Here is a 15,409-nt window from a genome sequence, read left to right as displayed (position 1 = left end):
GATATTGACCTCAGGTTCCTCTCTTTTCCACTTTCTCCTCTGAGAGAGATCTTCTGGTTTAGTGAGTTCACCAAGAACCCTAGGTACTGCAAGGCCTGCGCCAGGGTTAGGTTAGATTTCTCCTCGTTTATTAACCACCCCAGCTCTTCCAGAAAGGAAATGGCCACCCGCAGATCTTCTTGTAATTTGAGAGCGAAGGGTGCAAAAAATAAAAGTCTTCTAAGTATGGAATGACTGAGATTCCTTTTAGTCACAGAGGGGCCAGTGCCTCCGCTAGGACTTTCGTAAAAATCCTGGGGGATGAGGACAGGCCTAATGGCAGGGCCCTGAATTGGAGATGTCAAACCTTCTTTCCGCACTTGATCGCCACCCTCAAACTTTTAAGATTCTTCGTGGATCAGGATGTGCAAACAAGCCATGAAGCAATCTGGGGGAAAAAGTGACTTCGCCGTAAAGATTGTCTGCACCCAAAATAACTTTTAGATCACCCATTTGTTCAGTGACTTCAAGTTCAATATTAAGAGGAATTTGTAGCCTTCTCTGGTTATCCTCAATATAAATCCATTTGGGGTAGTCTTTTCCCACTGTGGGAGGAACTGCCCCAATCTCCCTCCCATGGGAACCAAGTCATTGGGACTTTGTGGTTTTCTTAGGAGAGGAAAAAAAAAAAAAAAAAAAAAGGAGGATATACTTTTTTTGCTTTCCCCCTTCCCCACTGTTTTAGTGGCTGACCCCCCCCCCTTGTCTTTGGGGGCGAAAAAAGTACTAGTTACTTACCGGTAACTGTCTTTCTGGGAAATCTTCCAGGACGGCACACCTGAGAGATGAGAGGCTCCTCCCCACAGGAAACACAATCAATCAACAGCTGTTTTAAGTCCACACCCTTCCCCCTGATCCTCAGTTTGTAGAGAAGTAACTCCTGAACCTGGTTCACAAGGGAAATCATTCCTCATAGGCACTCACCTTCTAGTGTTCTAAAATTTTCCCTCCTCCAACGGGTGGGAAGTAGGCCTGCCGTCCTGGAAGATTTCCCAGAAAGACAGTTACCGGTAAGTAACTAGTACTTTTCTCAAGTCATCTTCCAGGACGGCACACCTGAGAGAATAATCAAGTACCTCAGGCCTACCTTAGGGTGGGACCACTGCAAGACTCTTGGCGAACCTCGGTTCTGCAGTAAGCTTTACCTTTACTCCATATGCTTGATGAAGGTATCATAGCTGGATCATGCGGCTGATCTGCCGGTCTACTCCACCGGTGTCCCTGCCTTCTCTGTTTCGGATGCAGGATCTAGGTGGAGTGGGCTCTTAAAGATGGAATCAGAAAACATGTTAAACTTGTAGGTTATCAATGTTGTCTGTCACACATCTACCAACAATGGCCTATTCTGCCTATAGGTGCTGTTTAGAACCACTAAAAAGATTAATCGGAGACCTGTGTTGTAAGACAAGGACACTACATTGATCCATAAGGGGGCCTGTCTTAACACAACCCTGTCCAGGGAAATAAAACTGCCAAAAAAGGGGGGCCCCTGACAGACAACCCCTTTTTGTTCATTTTTAGCTTTACGTCAAAGACTGAAGGGAAACCTACTTAAGGGAAATAGATTAACAAAAACTTAATCCCTGGGTTTAAGGCATGCCCAATCTATAGTTTTACTTACGCCTGAGAGCCTACTCAGGAGATTAACATCTATAGCAGGAGAAGAACACTCATATTGCTACATCTAGTCTTGCTAGAAGGGCAAAATGAAGGCCATGCACCGAGCTGTAACCTATTTAGTCGGGTATACATGTTTATACTTCATCTTCAGGCCATAAAACTCCTCTGAACCGAACTTCCTAAGTTCTTAATAAACGGGGCGATTCATTATCGCCTTCCTCCAGTGACCCATAACTCTATTGGGCTTCAACCCTAGGAAATGGCTCTGGCATCCCTGAATGTAAGGGGTCGAGGCTTTCTGACATGTGACATCTGCACCAGAACTCCTGGCCCTTTCACGGAAGAGAAGGCTGAAATACAAAAAGGTGATACATGTATTATTAATATCACAAATAAAAAAATCATAGATTGTGGACATAGCACAATAGATTTAGACAGAAAGGACACAAGCATAGACATCAATGTTGTGTATCTGAGTGTGACTAGCTAAACCAAAATATCAAATATGGGAAGAGACCCAAATCTGAACCTCACAGTCTGGTTTTCTGATGTGCGGCCAATATGTAAGCATTAAGACACAAACACACCTTAAATGCAGCACACTTCTGAAGTGCAGCTAGCTAGGTCATAACTGGTAAATACAGAAAGGACGGGAACCCCCTTTTACAGTGGCATTTTACTGATGTACAGCAAAACAAGGCTATAAAGAGAAGACAGAAAGACCCAAACTTCTATGTTGCGTATTTATGACGAACCACCAAGTACAGTTATAAGACAATCCTTCCTGTTATGCAGTTCTGTAGTGCAGTTACATAGAACCAACAGAGAAAGAACACAAGCAACCTACAGCATTGTGTTTTTCTGAAGTGCCATAAGGTAAGGCAATATGAAACAGAAAGCACCAACAAGCTTCAATGTTGAGTACTTCTGCTGTGCAGCCACATAAAAACAAACAACAGACAGCCTTTACAGCTGCGATCTTTCTGGTCTACTGCAAAATAAGGCAATAACTCCAAAATGAGTATTCCTGCAGCATTGCAAAACCTGAACCAGAAGGGACAGATAAGCTTAGGGTTCCCACACCCGTGCGACCCAACCTGCCACTTGGGACTGCAAGACGCATGAGAAGTCATACTATGGCTTCCAAAGGGTATCATTCGTGACTGTGCGACTCCAGGTCGCAGCGTATCCAGCAGTCCCTGCTTATGGAACCACAGACCTCAAGATTACACAGGTCGCAGGAAAAGCAGTTTTCGGGTCGAACAAACAAGGGGTCCCCATGCTGTGGCTCCCTGGAGGAGTGCAGCCAACAACCCCCTACTGTGTATACCTAAGAAACAGCAAGGAAGATCAATGAGAAACACCACTTACTGCTGTGCCTTTCTGATATACGGACGATAAGTCAGTAAATATAGGACATACAGGACACAAACAATGTTCAATCTTTGTGTATGTCTGATGTGTAGCATATACCAATACTGAGCAGAGATGTCATTACCCTCAATGTGTCTCCCTGCTGAGCAGCAAAAACAAATCAGAAAAAGACAAACAACCTTCACTGTTGTGTCCTTTCTGATATGCAGCCAATAAGGCAGTAAACCTTCAATTTTGTATGTGTCTGATGTGCAACAACAATCTTGAATAGAGATAGCACATCCATATTCAAGTGATTTGGCATGTGACTCAACATGTCAAATCGCATGCCTAAAATTGGCAGCCATTGCCGTTAATAGCACTGTCTGAATCAGCCCGGGCCACTTTGTGGTGCTGCACTGATTACCAATGGCAGTATGTGTACTACCCCTGGCACAGGTTCAATTTTGTATTTTCCAACAAAATCAGGACCATCCGTCATCACTGCTGCCTTTCTGATAAGCAACCAATAAGGCAGTGATACAGGACCCACAGACAAACCTCAATCTTGTATATGTCTGATGTGCAATAATATAACAGTTCTGAATAGAGATAGCACATCCATATTGAAGTGATTTGGCATGCAACTCAACATGTCAAAGTCGCATGCCTAAAATCGGTAGCCATTGCTGTTAATAGCGCTGTCTGAATCAGCACGTCACTTTGTGGTGCTGCACCGATTACCAATGGCAGTATGTGTACTACCCATGGCACAGGTTCAATTTGTATTTTCCAACAAAATCAGGACCATCCATCTTCACTGCTACCTTTCTGATAAGCAACCAATAAGGCAGTAATACAGGACCCACAGACAAACTTCTATCGTGTATATCTCTAATGTGCAACAATCTAACAATTCTGAATAGAGATAGCACATCCATATTGAAGCGATTTGGCATGCGACTCACATGTCAAATCGCATGCCTAAAATCGGCAGCTATTGCCGTTAATAGCACTGTCTGAATCAGCACGACGCCACCTTGTGGTGCTGTACCGATTACCAAAGGCAGTATATGTACTACCCCTGCCATCAATCTTTCCTGCTGCCTTTCTGATAAGCAACCAATAAGGCAGTAATACAGGACACAAAAACCCCACAAAACAGACCCCAATCTTGTGTAGGTCCAATGTGCAGCAATATAACAATTATGAGCAGAAATGTCATCACCAGACTCAATGATGTGCGTTTCTGGCGTGCGGCACAAAACCAGAAAGTACAGACCACCTTCCCTGTTGTATTTTCTGATCTGTAGCCAAACAAAGCAGTACCTTTAGGATATAAAGGACACCCAACAAGCTTCAGCAGAGAGGTCACAAATCTCAATGTGTACTTTAGTTGTGCCACCAAACACAAACCTTCACTACTGAGGTCTACTGGTGAGCAGCCAAGAAGGAGTCATGGTGTATCCCTTTATGAAATAACCAAACAGGAGCAAATTATTTCATAGGCATAGCCTGGGCTGTAGATACTAATCCTTCACCACCAGTGAAGGAACCAATCCTAAAATGGTTGGACACCTTACTATAGTAGCTGTTGTCCTACCTTACCTCCGTAGATTGAGCAAACGCTAGCCAGCTCATACACGGGTGGGGCTGATCAGTAAGTCTCAATGAGCCCAGCCCTAGAGACCAATATAAGACCTCTAAAAAGGGTGGTTACCAATTTAGCCTGGAGGTAAATAGCCACCTGCAGCCCTTAAAGAAGCAATCCTATAGCCATCTAGCTCTTGCATATGTTTGCACAGAAAATCCTTAATCAAAGGATATAGGAAAAACGATTTATGGTAAATCGCTTTTAGATCTGTCACTGAGTGGACTGTAGCCCAAACCAACAAAAAGGTTTTTCTTACCCCCTGCATTAAAATATAACCACAATGTAAGAGTGGAGTGGGAGGTTGGAGCTTATGAAAAGTTACCCATAGCAAGCAACCCCCAAAAGGAGGATCTGTCACAAGGGAACCCCTACTGTGCCACACAGAAGCTTGGTCCCTGCCACATTGTTGAAAGTTAGGTCAGCTTTTAAGCATCTTGGAGCAACTTTAAGCAGATTCCTAGCAGCTGGGCTAATAGGGCCAGATAACCTAGTGCACCTGCTGAGCAAGGGAGCTTACTCCCGAATCCTTCAACCATTGCACCATTAATAACTTGTTCAGTGGTATACCTGGCCAGTAAGGAACTCTTTGTTCTACCAGGTCACCCTCTTTGCTGTATTCACCCCTACTAATGTACCACAACTGGGTATGTAGGGAGAGGCTGGCAACCTACTGTTGTGATAACCACAGTGTCTCTGCTATAAGAGGAAGCTGTGGCTGGCGGTTTTTAGCAGTAGCTTCTGGGCTATTTTGTTATGCAGACCCCAGGTCCTGCACTGCACCACTCAGTAAATACAGGTGGAAGGGGAAAAAATGCCTTACCTACCTCTTTCCCATCTGAGGTGGTTTAGGCACACTCGCTCCTCTGCACCACTTGTCCACCATACAGCATCTCTGATGTAGGAGGGAGCTGTGGCTGGTGTATTTAGCAAAAGCTTCTGGGCTATTTGAATCCAGACCCCAGGGGAGATTATCTCAAGTGCCCAGAAACCATCTGGCTGGGATTGGGGATTTTTGACTCACCGTTGTCGTCTTCCCCTTTTTCCACAGCCACCGGGCTTGCTTTTCCATCCTTATGGTCCACACGCAAGGAGGATAGCCGCCAAAGTGCCCCCCCCCTCCAACTGCTGTCCCTTTAGGGAGCTGCAAGGTTAGGCTGTGTCCTGCACTGTCCAGTCAGTATATACACATGGGGGGGGGGGGGGCAATGCCGTACGTTCCTCATTCCCATGAGGTGGTTTAGGCAGACATTCACCATAGTAAACTGGTGCCTCCTCGAAAGGAGGATGTGGGCGCCTGCTCCTGCTGACTCTCAGCCTTCCCTTCTGGGTAAGAACGCGGGTCGCTCAGGCGGTGCCCTCTCCAGCAGCCCACGCGAGCTACCAGGGACCCAGGAGTCAGGGGATACGATCCCCCTGGAAAGAACCGACGGCCAGCACCCCCGTCTGAAAGGACTTCCGGACAGGTAAGGGGGGGGGGGAAAGACAGGATAAAAGGCCCCTGAAGTTCTGGGGACACCACTGTACCCAGGGGCCTTCAGCTCTCAGGGGGGCTCTTCCAGTTTCTGCTGCCCCCCCTGAGGAAAGGATAGGGGAACCCCCCGGGAAGGATAAATATATCCCGCCAGACCCAGAGGCTTCCCAGGCATTTGGTCCGGCTCCCAGGGGGAGACCACCAGCCCCAGGCTTCGGTCATTTGGAAAAAAACAAACAGTTTCGCCGTGTAGGGAGAAACACAATCAAAAACTGAGGATCAGGGGGAAGGGTGTGGACTTAAAACAGCTGTTGATTGATTGTGTTTCCTGTGGGGAGGAGCCTCTCATCTCTCAGGTGTGCCGTCCTGGAAGATGACTTGAGAAAATAAGTTTTCCTGAGGCCTTCTTATATTTATTAGGAAAAATCTTCTTTTCGGCATTACGATCTAGAACTTTCTCCAGATCTTGCCTGAACAAGAGGTCTCCTTCAAATGGGATGCCACAAAGCCTTACTTTTGAGGCCAGGTCCCCCAAACAGGATTTTAACCATAGAGCCCTGCGAGAGGAATTTACTAGTGCTGCTCCCTTTGCCGATAACTAGACCGACTCTGCAGAATAGGGCCGAAACAACTAATCGATTAATCGCCAACTAATCGATTATGAAATGAATCGATTACTATTTTCATAATCGATTAATCGGCCAGTAACATAATGGGGTTAAAAAAGCTAAAATCAGCCCTATATAGTACAAAAAGAGCAAAAAATCTCTACTGTAAATATTACTTTCAATGTTGCACAGTAAAAAAACGAAGGGCTAATTTTTTTTTATTTTTTTTTTTAACTCCATTATGTTACTAAATGTCTTAGGATTGGTTCCCACCCATGTGTTTTTGGTGCTTTTTGCAGAAATGCACTACAGTTCATTTAACGTTCATATTTATGCTTTTTTCAGCTGCTGTGTATTTGGAAAGGGTGCTTTTTTGTTCAATATACTTCAATGGAGAAGCTGCAGAAAAGCATGTGATATTACAGTTCTGTTTGAAAATCTGCAAAACAGTCTAGAATTGTTTTTTTCTTTAAATAAAAAAATTTGTTCTGAGTCTGATGATATTTACCAGATTCAACCTCTAATAGTATATAGAGTATATCTCTTCTGTCTGTTATTCTCAGAGAGGATTAAAGATTTCACTCCCTAACCATATAGTTGGTTATTTATATTTACCACTGCATAGATATATTTAAGAATAAATTGCCTTTTTTTTTAAACTTTACATATTAACTAAATTATACACCACACTTTTTTTTAAGGTTATTAACCGATTAATCGAAACAATAATCGGCCAACTAATCGATTATGAAAATAATCGTTAGTTGCAGCCCTACTGCAGAAGCATCTGTCATATAACCTGCTGCCTTGTGCATCATAGGCAAGGAATCTAGAATTTCCTAGAGCTTAGTACTGAGTAGAGGTCGACCGATATATCGGCCAATATTTGAAGTTTTTTTCTTAATCGGCAACGGCAAAGGCCGATATAACTCAGCGCGACTTGTAAATGACTTCTGAAGTCAATACAAGTTGCCTGTATTCTTCTGTGAAGCACTTCTCCCCCTCTCTGGGCAGCCTGCCAAATCTGATAAAAAGAACCTGAATTGATACAATGTTTACACTTCTGAATGAGCTGAACTCCTTGTGTAGAAGCTCTCAGTTTAACCATTTTAAAGACTAAATCTTTTCTGACACTTGTTGCTTACAAGTAAAAATCCTGTATTTTCTGCTAGAAAATCACTTAGAACCCCCAAACATTATATATTTTTTTTTAGCAGAGACCCTAGGGAATAAAATAGCAGTTGTTGCAATATTTTATGTCACACGGTATTTGCGCAGCGGTCTTTCAAACGCAATTTAAAAAAAAAAAAAATACACTAATAAATTTAAAAAAAAACTAAGCAGTAAAAGTTAGCCCATTTTTTTTCGTCCAAAAGTTTTGATTACCTGTTTTTATGCATTTATTTTTAAGATATAGTTTTTTTTATATTTTTTTAATCTAAATTCTACATACAAGTGAACTGATTGGAGGTTTGTTTTGTTTAATAAATGTTTAAATGTAAAAAATTTTCTGTATCACTTTAGGTTGCTTTCACACTGCAGCGGGCATGCGTTGACGGTAAAACGCTGCTAGTTTTAGCGGCGCTTTACCGTCATTTTAGCGGCGCTATTCGGCTGCTAGCGGGGAGCTTATAACCCAGCTAGCAGCCGAGGAAGGGGTTAAATGCGCCCCTGAAGTGCCGCTGCCGAAACGCTTTGCAGGCGCTTTGGCAGCGGTGCGCATTCATTTCAATGGGCAGGAGTGGTGGTATACACCGCTCCAAAGATGCTGCTTGCAGGACTTTTTTTAACATCCTGCCAGTGCATCACCTCAGTGTGAAAGCAATCGGGCTTTCACACTGAGACTGCAGGGGAGCCGTTTTACAGGCACTTTACAGGCGCTATTTTTAGCCCAAAAGTGCCTGAAAAACGCCCCAGTGTGAAAGGGGTCTAACTGTTAAATTTTATGAGATGAAGGAAAAAAAAAAAAAAAATCGGCCTAATATATCGGCCCAAAAAAATCGGCATCACATATCGGCCATCGGCCACCGAGATTTCTAAATATCGGCATCGGCCAGAGAAAAACCCATATCGGTCGACCTCTAGTACTGAGTCCACCCCCCCAGGTGGTGACTGGACATGATACACACAAGCCGCCAGCTTCTTCTAGAGGTTTGGGATTTCCTCGGATACAGAAATGAAAAGGAGAGAAAAGGGCACCAGGTCAGTCAGTGTAGATAAAAACACCACCACTTAATACAATATCCACTTATATCTGAGAAACTTGCAAACAGCGTGTAAAGGTGCTGTGGTATCGTGTGCCGTTTCCTAGGAGGGTAGACTGAAGGGCAGCTGTATAACGTCCGGACCTGCTGGAGATGGCAACAGGGACTGTGTGTCAGCAAACTCCAAGAATCCCACCACTAAATAACCAAAGATGAACACACCAGGTGGAGACAGACGCTCACACAAGCCAGGACCCACCACATGGATGAGCAGGAGAACAGTGGCGTCACAGGCTCTCACGCACCTCTACTACAGCAAGACAGGACACACAAGCTGGGGAGGAGGTGGGGCGCAACGCAGTTATTCAGTGGTGGGATTCTTGGAGTTTGCTGACACCGTCAGTCCCGGTTGTCATCTCCAGCGGGTCCAAACGTTATACAGCTGCCCTCCAGTCCACCTTGTCTACCGTCCTGGGAAATAGCACACGATACCACAGCACCTCTACGCGTTGTTTGCAAGCTTCTCAGATGTTAAGCGGATATTGACTAAAGTGTGGTTGTTTTTACCTACACTGACCTGGCGCCCTTTTCTCTCCTTTCATTGCTGAAAAAAGTATAAGAGTTGAGTTTACTACCACTTTAATATTAATTAGCAAACAGCAATGTTACATTGTGGGACCGCACCGTAAACGTGAGCCACACGTTTGGCTTGCAGTTGCACTGCGGCCCATTGATCTCAAAGGGCGACTCTGACAGACAGTGACGCCTGTCAAACTCTCAGGGTGAAGATGGGAGTTGTGCAGCCTGAAGATTGTATATAATATATCCTGGTGATATCCTTGTAACTTTCATAAATATTAGGGTTGTCCCGATACCACTTTTTTAGGACCGATACTCGCCGATACCGATCCTTTTTTTTTTAATGTCACGTGACAGGGTTTTTTTTTTTTTTAACAGTGTTTTCTTTTTTTTTGGGGGGGGGGGGGGGTGAACGGTGTGTATATATGTGTGTGTGTGTGTGTGTGTGTGTGTGTGTGTGTGTGTGTGTGTGTGTGTGTGTGTGTGTTGTTTTGTTTTTACAATAATATTTTTTTTATTCTTTATATTTTTTTTTTTTTTTTTTTTTTTAATCAGCCCTGTTGGGGGGCTTTGGTGAGATATCAGGGGTCTTAACAGAACTCTGATATCTCCCCCTTGAGACAGAGAAAGAGACAGAGGATAGAGATTCCCCAGTCCTTCTCTGCAGCCTCAGCTGCACTGAGAATGAATGGAGAGAAGACAGCGGCTCCTCTCCATTCATAAACTGACACATTGTAATCACAGGAGATTACAATGTTTCAGTTATGTGAATAGACAGAGTCAGCTGACTCTATCCATTCACAAAGGAAGGAGGAGGACGGCGGAACGGAGGGGGAGAACGGAGGGGGACAGAGAGGGAGAGGGGAACGGAGGGGACAGCGGAGAGGCACAGCAGAACAGAGGGGACAGCGGAACGGAGGGGGACAGCGGAGAGGCACAGGGAAGGAGAGGGGAACGGAGGGGACAGCGGAGAGACACAGGGAAGGAGAGAGGAACGGAGGGGGACAGCAGAGGGGGACAGAGGAACGGAGGGGGCATGGAGGAGGATGCAGTGACAGTCAGCGGTGAGCGATCACCGCTGTAGGTCACTAAAGCTGCTGAAAGCCGCTGGGGGAGAAGCTTGTAACTCCCCCATGCGCTGATCACAGCTGTCTTCCAGGTATCGGGGGAAGCATCGGGAGCATTTGCCCGAGTACAAGTACTTGGGCAAATGCTCGGTATCGGTGCCGATACCAGTATCGGGACAACCCTAATATATATATATATATATATATATATATATATATATATATATATATATATATATATATATATATATATAACTCATAATTCCTTAATAATATTGCAAGTGAATATAATCCATCACATAAAATACAAAACATAGTGCAAAGAAATAAATAAATTAGGTGCATATATGAATCAAATAACGTCTGGATGTAACTGTGGATTCAGTCACATGAAATAATTATATACAGTTCATACGGTTCAGTTCATAGTGATGTCACAATGTGTATTGTCCTTCCACTGCTATTAGTCACCAATGTGCTCACTGAACTCTCACCTTAAGACCCCTTTCACGCTGGGGTGCTGTGCAGGCACTACAGCATTAAACATAGCACCTGCAAAGCGCCCTGAAACAACTGCTGCTGTCTCTCCAATGTGAAAGCCTGATCAATGGGGCAGGGCGGCTAAATCGCCGGCATAGCGCTACTGCATCTGCGCTTTGCGGGTGGTTTTAATCCTTTTTTCTGCCGCTAGCGGGGGTTAAAACCGCCCCGCTAGCGGCCGAATAGCACGGCTAAAACGACGGTAAAGCGGCGCTATGCTTTACTGCCGGCACCCGCACCGCCCCATTGGGAAACCAGCCTAAGGCCCCTTTCACACTGGGGCAGTGGGGGCGTCGGCGGTACAACAGGGCTATTTTTAGGGCTGCTGTACCGTCGTTCTTGCAGCGGTATTCGGCCGCTAGCGGTGCGGTTTTAACCTATAGCCGCGGTATTGCCGCGCTGTCCCATTGATTTCAATGGGCAGGAGCGGTGAAGGAGCGGTGAATACACCGCTCCAAAAAAGCGGTTTGCAGGACTTTTTTCACCGTCCTGCCTGCGCACCCTACAGGGTGCGCGCGGTGCGCGTGCATGGGGAGGACATCATATGACGTCCTCCCGGAGATTGAGGTCCGCGCTGTAGCCGTCATTCGGCTATGGCCCGGACCTCAAGTGGTTAAACACCACAATAGAAGCACAAGGGACCAGTGTGCAGACATACATAGAATTTAAAGGGATACATTTTTCTTGAGCTTTTCTTGCGCTAAAGGTTCCAATAATGCCCAACGATAAATTCATGACAATTAAAAAGTCACATATAATACAATTATATATAAAAAAAAAAAAAAATTATAAACCTGTCGGACCAAGTGCATCCTGCATTTTTGGTTTCGGCACCAAAATTTCCATTTGGTGCACCTCTAGTCACAGGGGTGGCTTTCTTTAGGGGAACCCTCTGATGTTAACACCCAAGTTAAAAAAATGCCACAACCATGGCATGTGTACAGTCCTGTCAGGCTGTAATGACAGCATTCGGGGGTGGGTGCTCAGGAAGGGAAGATATTGGGGGGGGGGGGTGATAAAGCCACGGCTCAGCCATCTGTTTTTACTGCCTCCTGGCTGCCCATGTGAATGAGCACCAAAGCCTCATACACACGATCAGAATATCGAATGAATACCTGCTTTTTTGCATGCTAGTCTCTTTTTCGTTGTGTGTACTAGGCTTCATCGTCAAACTATCACAGAGCAGACGAATGTGCTATTAATGACGGGGGGGGGGGGGAGCAGCTACACAGTCTGGTAGTGACACAGTTAATGCCCCTTTCACACAGCTCTGGTGTAGTTTTCCCCCGTAGCATGGGGCGCAGTGCAGAGTACTGCCCATCCCATTGACTTCTATTAGGTGGGGCATTTTCTGAAAGCATAAAGATGCAGGAAACTAAAGGCAAAACTTTTGGTTTCGTGGTGGATGGAGTGGACAGGGATCAGACCCCCCGGCAGGTTTTTATTGCTGTCTATGTCCCCATTAGGGAGAGTCATCATCTGTATTGTCATGTTAACATTTATCATGAAAAGGGAAGAAAATCCCAAATATTTGGTTGTCATCAGAACAGGAACAGGGAGGAAATTTCCGGCAAGTTCTGGTGACACTTTAGAAGGATTTCTTCTCACTTCCTGTGTTGGCTATGAGACAGGAAGTGAAAGGAAATCTCCCCAATGAGACAGAAACGGCAGAAAACACGACAGGGGGTGATAACCTTTTCTTACTTCATCCAAAATGAAAACATTGCCTTTAGTTTAATGCCCCTTCTCTATCCAGAATGAAACAAGCATTTAGTGTACAGCGCTGTGGAGTATGTTGGAGCCACATGAATAAAACATGACAGTGTGAAGTTACCTGGGGTGCGGGGATCTGTTAGCAATCACCTGAGCCGGCTGTGGCCCCTGGAGGAAAGCGGAGCAGAAAGCAGGACATGGTGCAATGAGCACTGGCCACCCATATGACGAAACTGCGCCCCCTACAGCCAGGGCCGGGAACAGCACTCGCTTCTCCGTGATGTCATCTGAAGACTTTCCTTATCCACCTGCGGAGCCCGGGCAGTCCTTGAAATAATCAACTCCAGCCAAGTTTACGGCAACTCTGTCCGCTTCGGGGCTCCGCTACGCCCACACGGCAGCAACTCCTCCGGACAACCCGCCTATACTGCCCCGTCCGAAGAACACCGGACTCCCGGAATATGGCGGAATAACTGTAGTGGTTCTCTCAGCCAATGGCAAAGAGCCGCTTCACATCGCCAACCAATCGCGCCGTAACGGAGCGGCCGTTCTAGCCAGTCAGCGCGGCCGGCAAGAGAGCTGCCTCCAATAGGCTGAGAGTATCAATTACCTGGTTGAAGATTACAAGGATTAACCAATGAGGGTCAAGCGGATTACACCTGCAACCAATGAGAGGGCGGGCGAGGACGGGCGGCGGTGCGGGTCAGTAACTCTTGAGTTGTGTGTAGGGAGCTGTCAGTGTGAGGAATGTGGTTACATCACACGGCTGACACTCTCCTCATCACATCTTCCCGGAATTCATACACCGCCCGCATTCCTCACACACTCTCATGGGTCATTCATTCACCAGAAACCAGCCCACACACCCGACCTTCCTATCATGGTCATTGCAGCTCACAAGGAAAGAGCCTTAAAGAGCACCCGTGCCCACACAGAGCGCTCCACCCCCTGGATAGTTTTCAGCTCTCTGATAGTTTGACTTGACCATTACTCAGTCATGCAGCACTGTACACAATAGACATTTGTATCATTCTTTGATACTGAGCTTCTTTCTGGTGATATTTAACCACTTCAGTACCAGACACTTTCACTTTCTTCTTACCCAGGCCAATTTTCAGCTTCCAGCGTTGTCTCACTTTGAATGACAATTGAGCGGTCACGCAACGCTGTACCCATATGACATTTTTATCATTTTTTTCCCACAAATTGAGCTTTCTTTTGGTGGTATTTAACAACTTAAGGACCAAGCCTATTTCTGACATTTGTTGTTTACAAGTTAAAATCAGTATGTTTTGCTAGAAAATTACTTAGAACCCCCAAACATTTTATATATATATATATATATATATATATAATTTCCAATATCAAGCCGCGCTGTGATCTAAGCAAATGACGCATATGTTACTGTGACATTATACACATAAAACAGGGAAAAATGACTGATCAAATAATGAATGATTGATAGTCCTTTTAAATTGATAAATTGATATTCAATATCCTCAATGTGATTATCGCACACAACACCCAAGAGTAATGATAAGAGCCCTTTCACACTGGGGCGGTTTGCAGGCGCTATTGCGCTAATAATAGCGCCTGCAAACCGACCCGAAAGTGCCGCTGCATGTATTCCTGTGTGAAAGCCCTCGGGAGCGATGCGCTGGCAGGACGCTAAAAAAAAGTCCTGCCAGCAGCATCTTCGGAGCGGTGAAGGAGCGGTGTGTATACCGCTCCTGCCCATTGAAATCAATGGGACAGCGCGGCTAAACCGCCGGCAAAGCGCCTCTGCAGAGGCGCTTTGCGGTGGTATTTAACCCTTTCTCGGCCGCTAGCGGGGGGTAAAACCGCCCCGCTAGCGGACGCATACCGATGGTAAAACGCCGCTAATAATAGCGGCGTTTTACCGCCGACGCCGCCCCCCGCCCCAGTGTGAAAGGGCTCTAAGAGAAAAGGATCTGTCTTCCACCTCCACACAGACTGCCGCTTACCAGCTCCAATGGATCTCTTAATTATACGAGAACGTATGCGCCTGTGGCTTGATACCCAGGCCCGGCCTTTTAGTTGATTCACAATCACGATCTCAGCGATTAAGCAATAGTATGTAGCAGAGGCATAGCTTGAAGCTTGTGGGCCCTGATGCAAAAGTTGATCTGGGCTCCCCCCCTACTACTTCCAACGTGTGTGCAGATACATCCACCTAATGCCAAGATACTCAAAGTGGCTTAAGAGTTTTGAGTTCCCAGAGTTCCTCTTTACATCAGTGGACAGGGATCACCGCTGGAGAATCAGAGGACAGGGATCACAGCTGGAGAATCAGAGGACAGGGACCCCTGGCAGGTCACATGGCAGTCTTCCTTTCCCATCCCAGCACTGTAGACAGCTCACCCCCCCCCCCCCCCCACACACACACACACACACACACACACGGCTGAAATCACATTCCTTTAACACAGTCTGTCAGTCTTCACAGGGTGTATCTGGGTTTTATGTTTCCCTTCTGACCTGTGAAATTCTCTGGTCGGAACGGCGGTGTATTTGCAGTAGGCAGATACACGCTGTGCAGA

The 15,409-nt window shown here is 45.7% G+C and overlaps 1 protein-coding gene across 1 annotated transcript in view; it reads right to left on the bottom strand.

Moving 5' to 3' along the window:
- Positions 1-13,354, bottom strand: part of PRKCZ (protein kinase C zeta) — a 608,643-nt gene extending 595,289 nt beyond the window's left edge. Inside the window, exon 1 of the mRNA XM_073602984.1 lies at positions 12,970-13,354. The gene's annotated coding sequence lies outside the window, so the exon portion shown is untranslated. The remainder of the gene's footprint in view (positions 1-12,969) is intronic.
- Positions 13,355-15,409: the final 2,055 nt, after the last annotated feature.

Source organism: Aquarana catesbeiana, linkage group LG10 (genome assembly GCF_042186555.1).
Source record: "Aquarana catesbeiana isolate 2022-GZ linkage group LG10, ASM4218655v1, whole genome shotgun sequence".
In the NCBI taxonomy this organism is placed as follows: Eukaryota; Metazoa; Chordata; class Amphibia; order Anura; family Ranidae; genus Aquarana; species Aquarana catesbeiana.
Note: the sequence above shows the minus strand (reverse complement) of the source record. Positions and strands in the feature narration are given on the sequence as shown.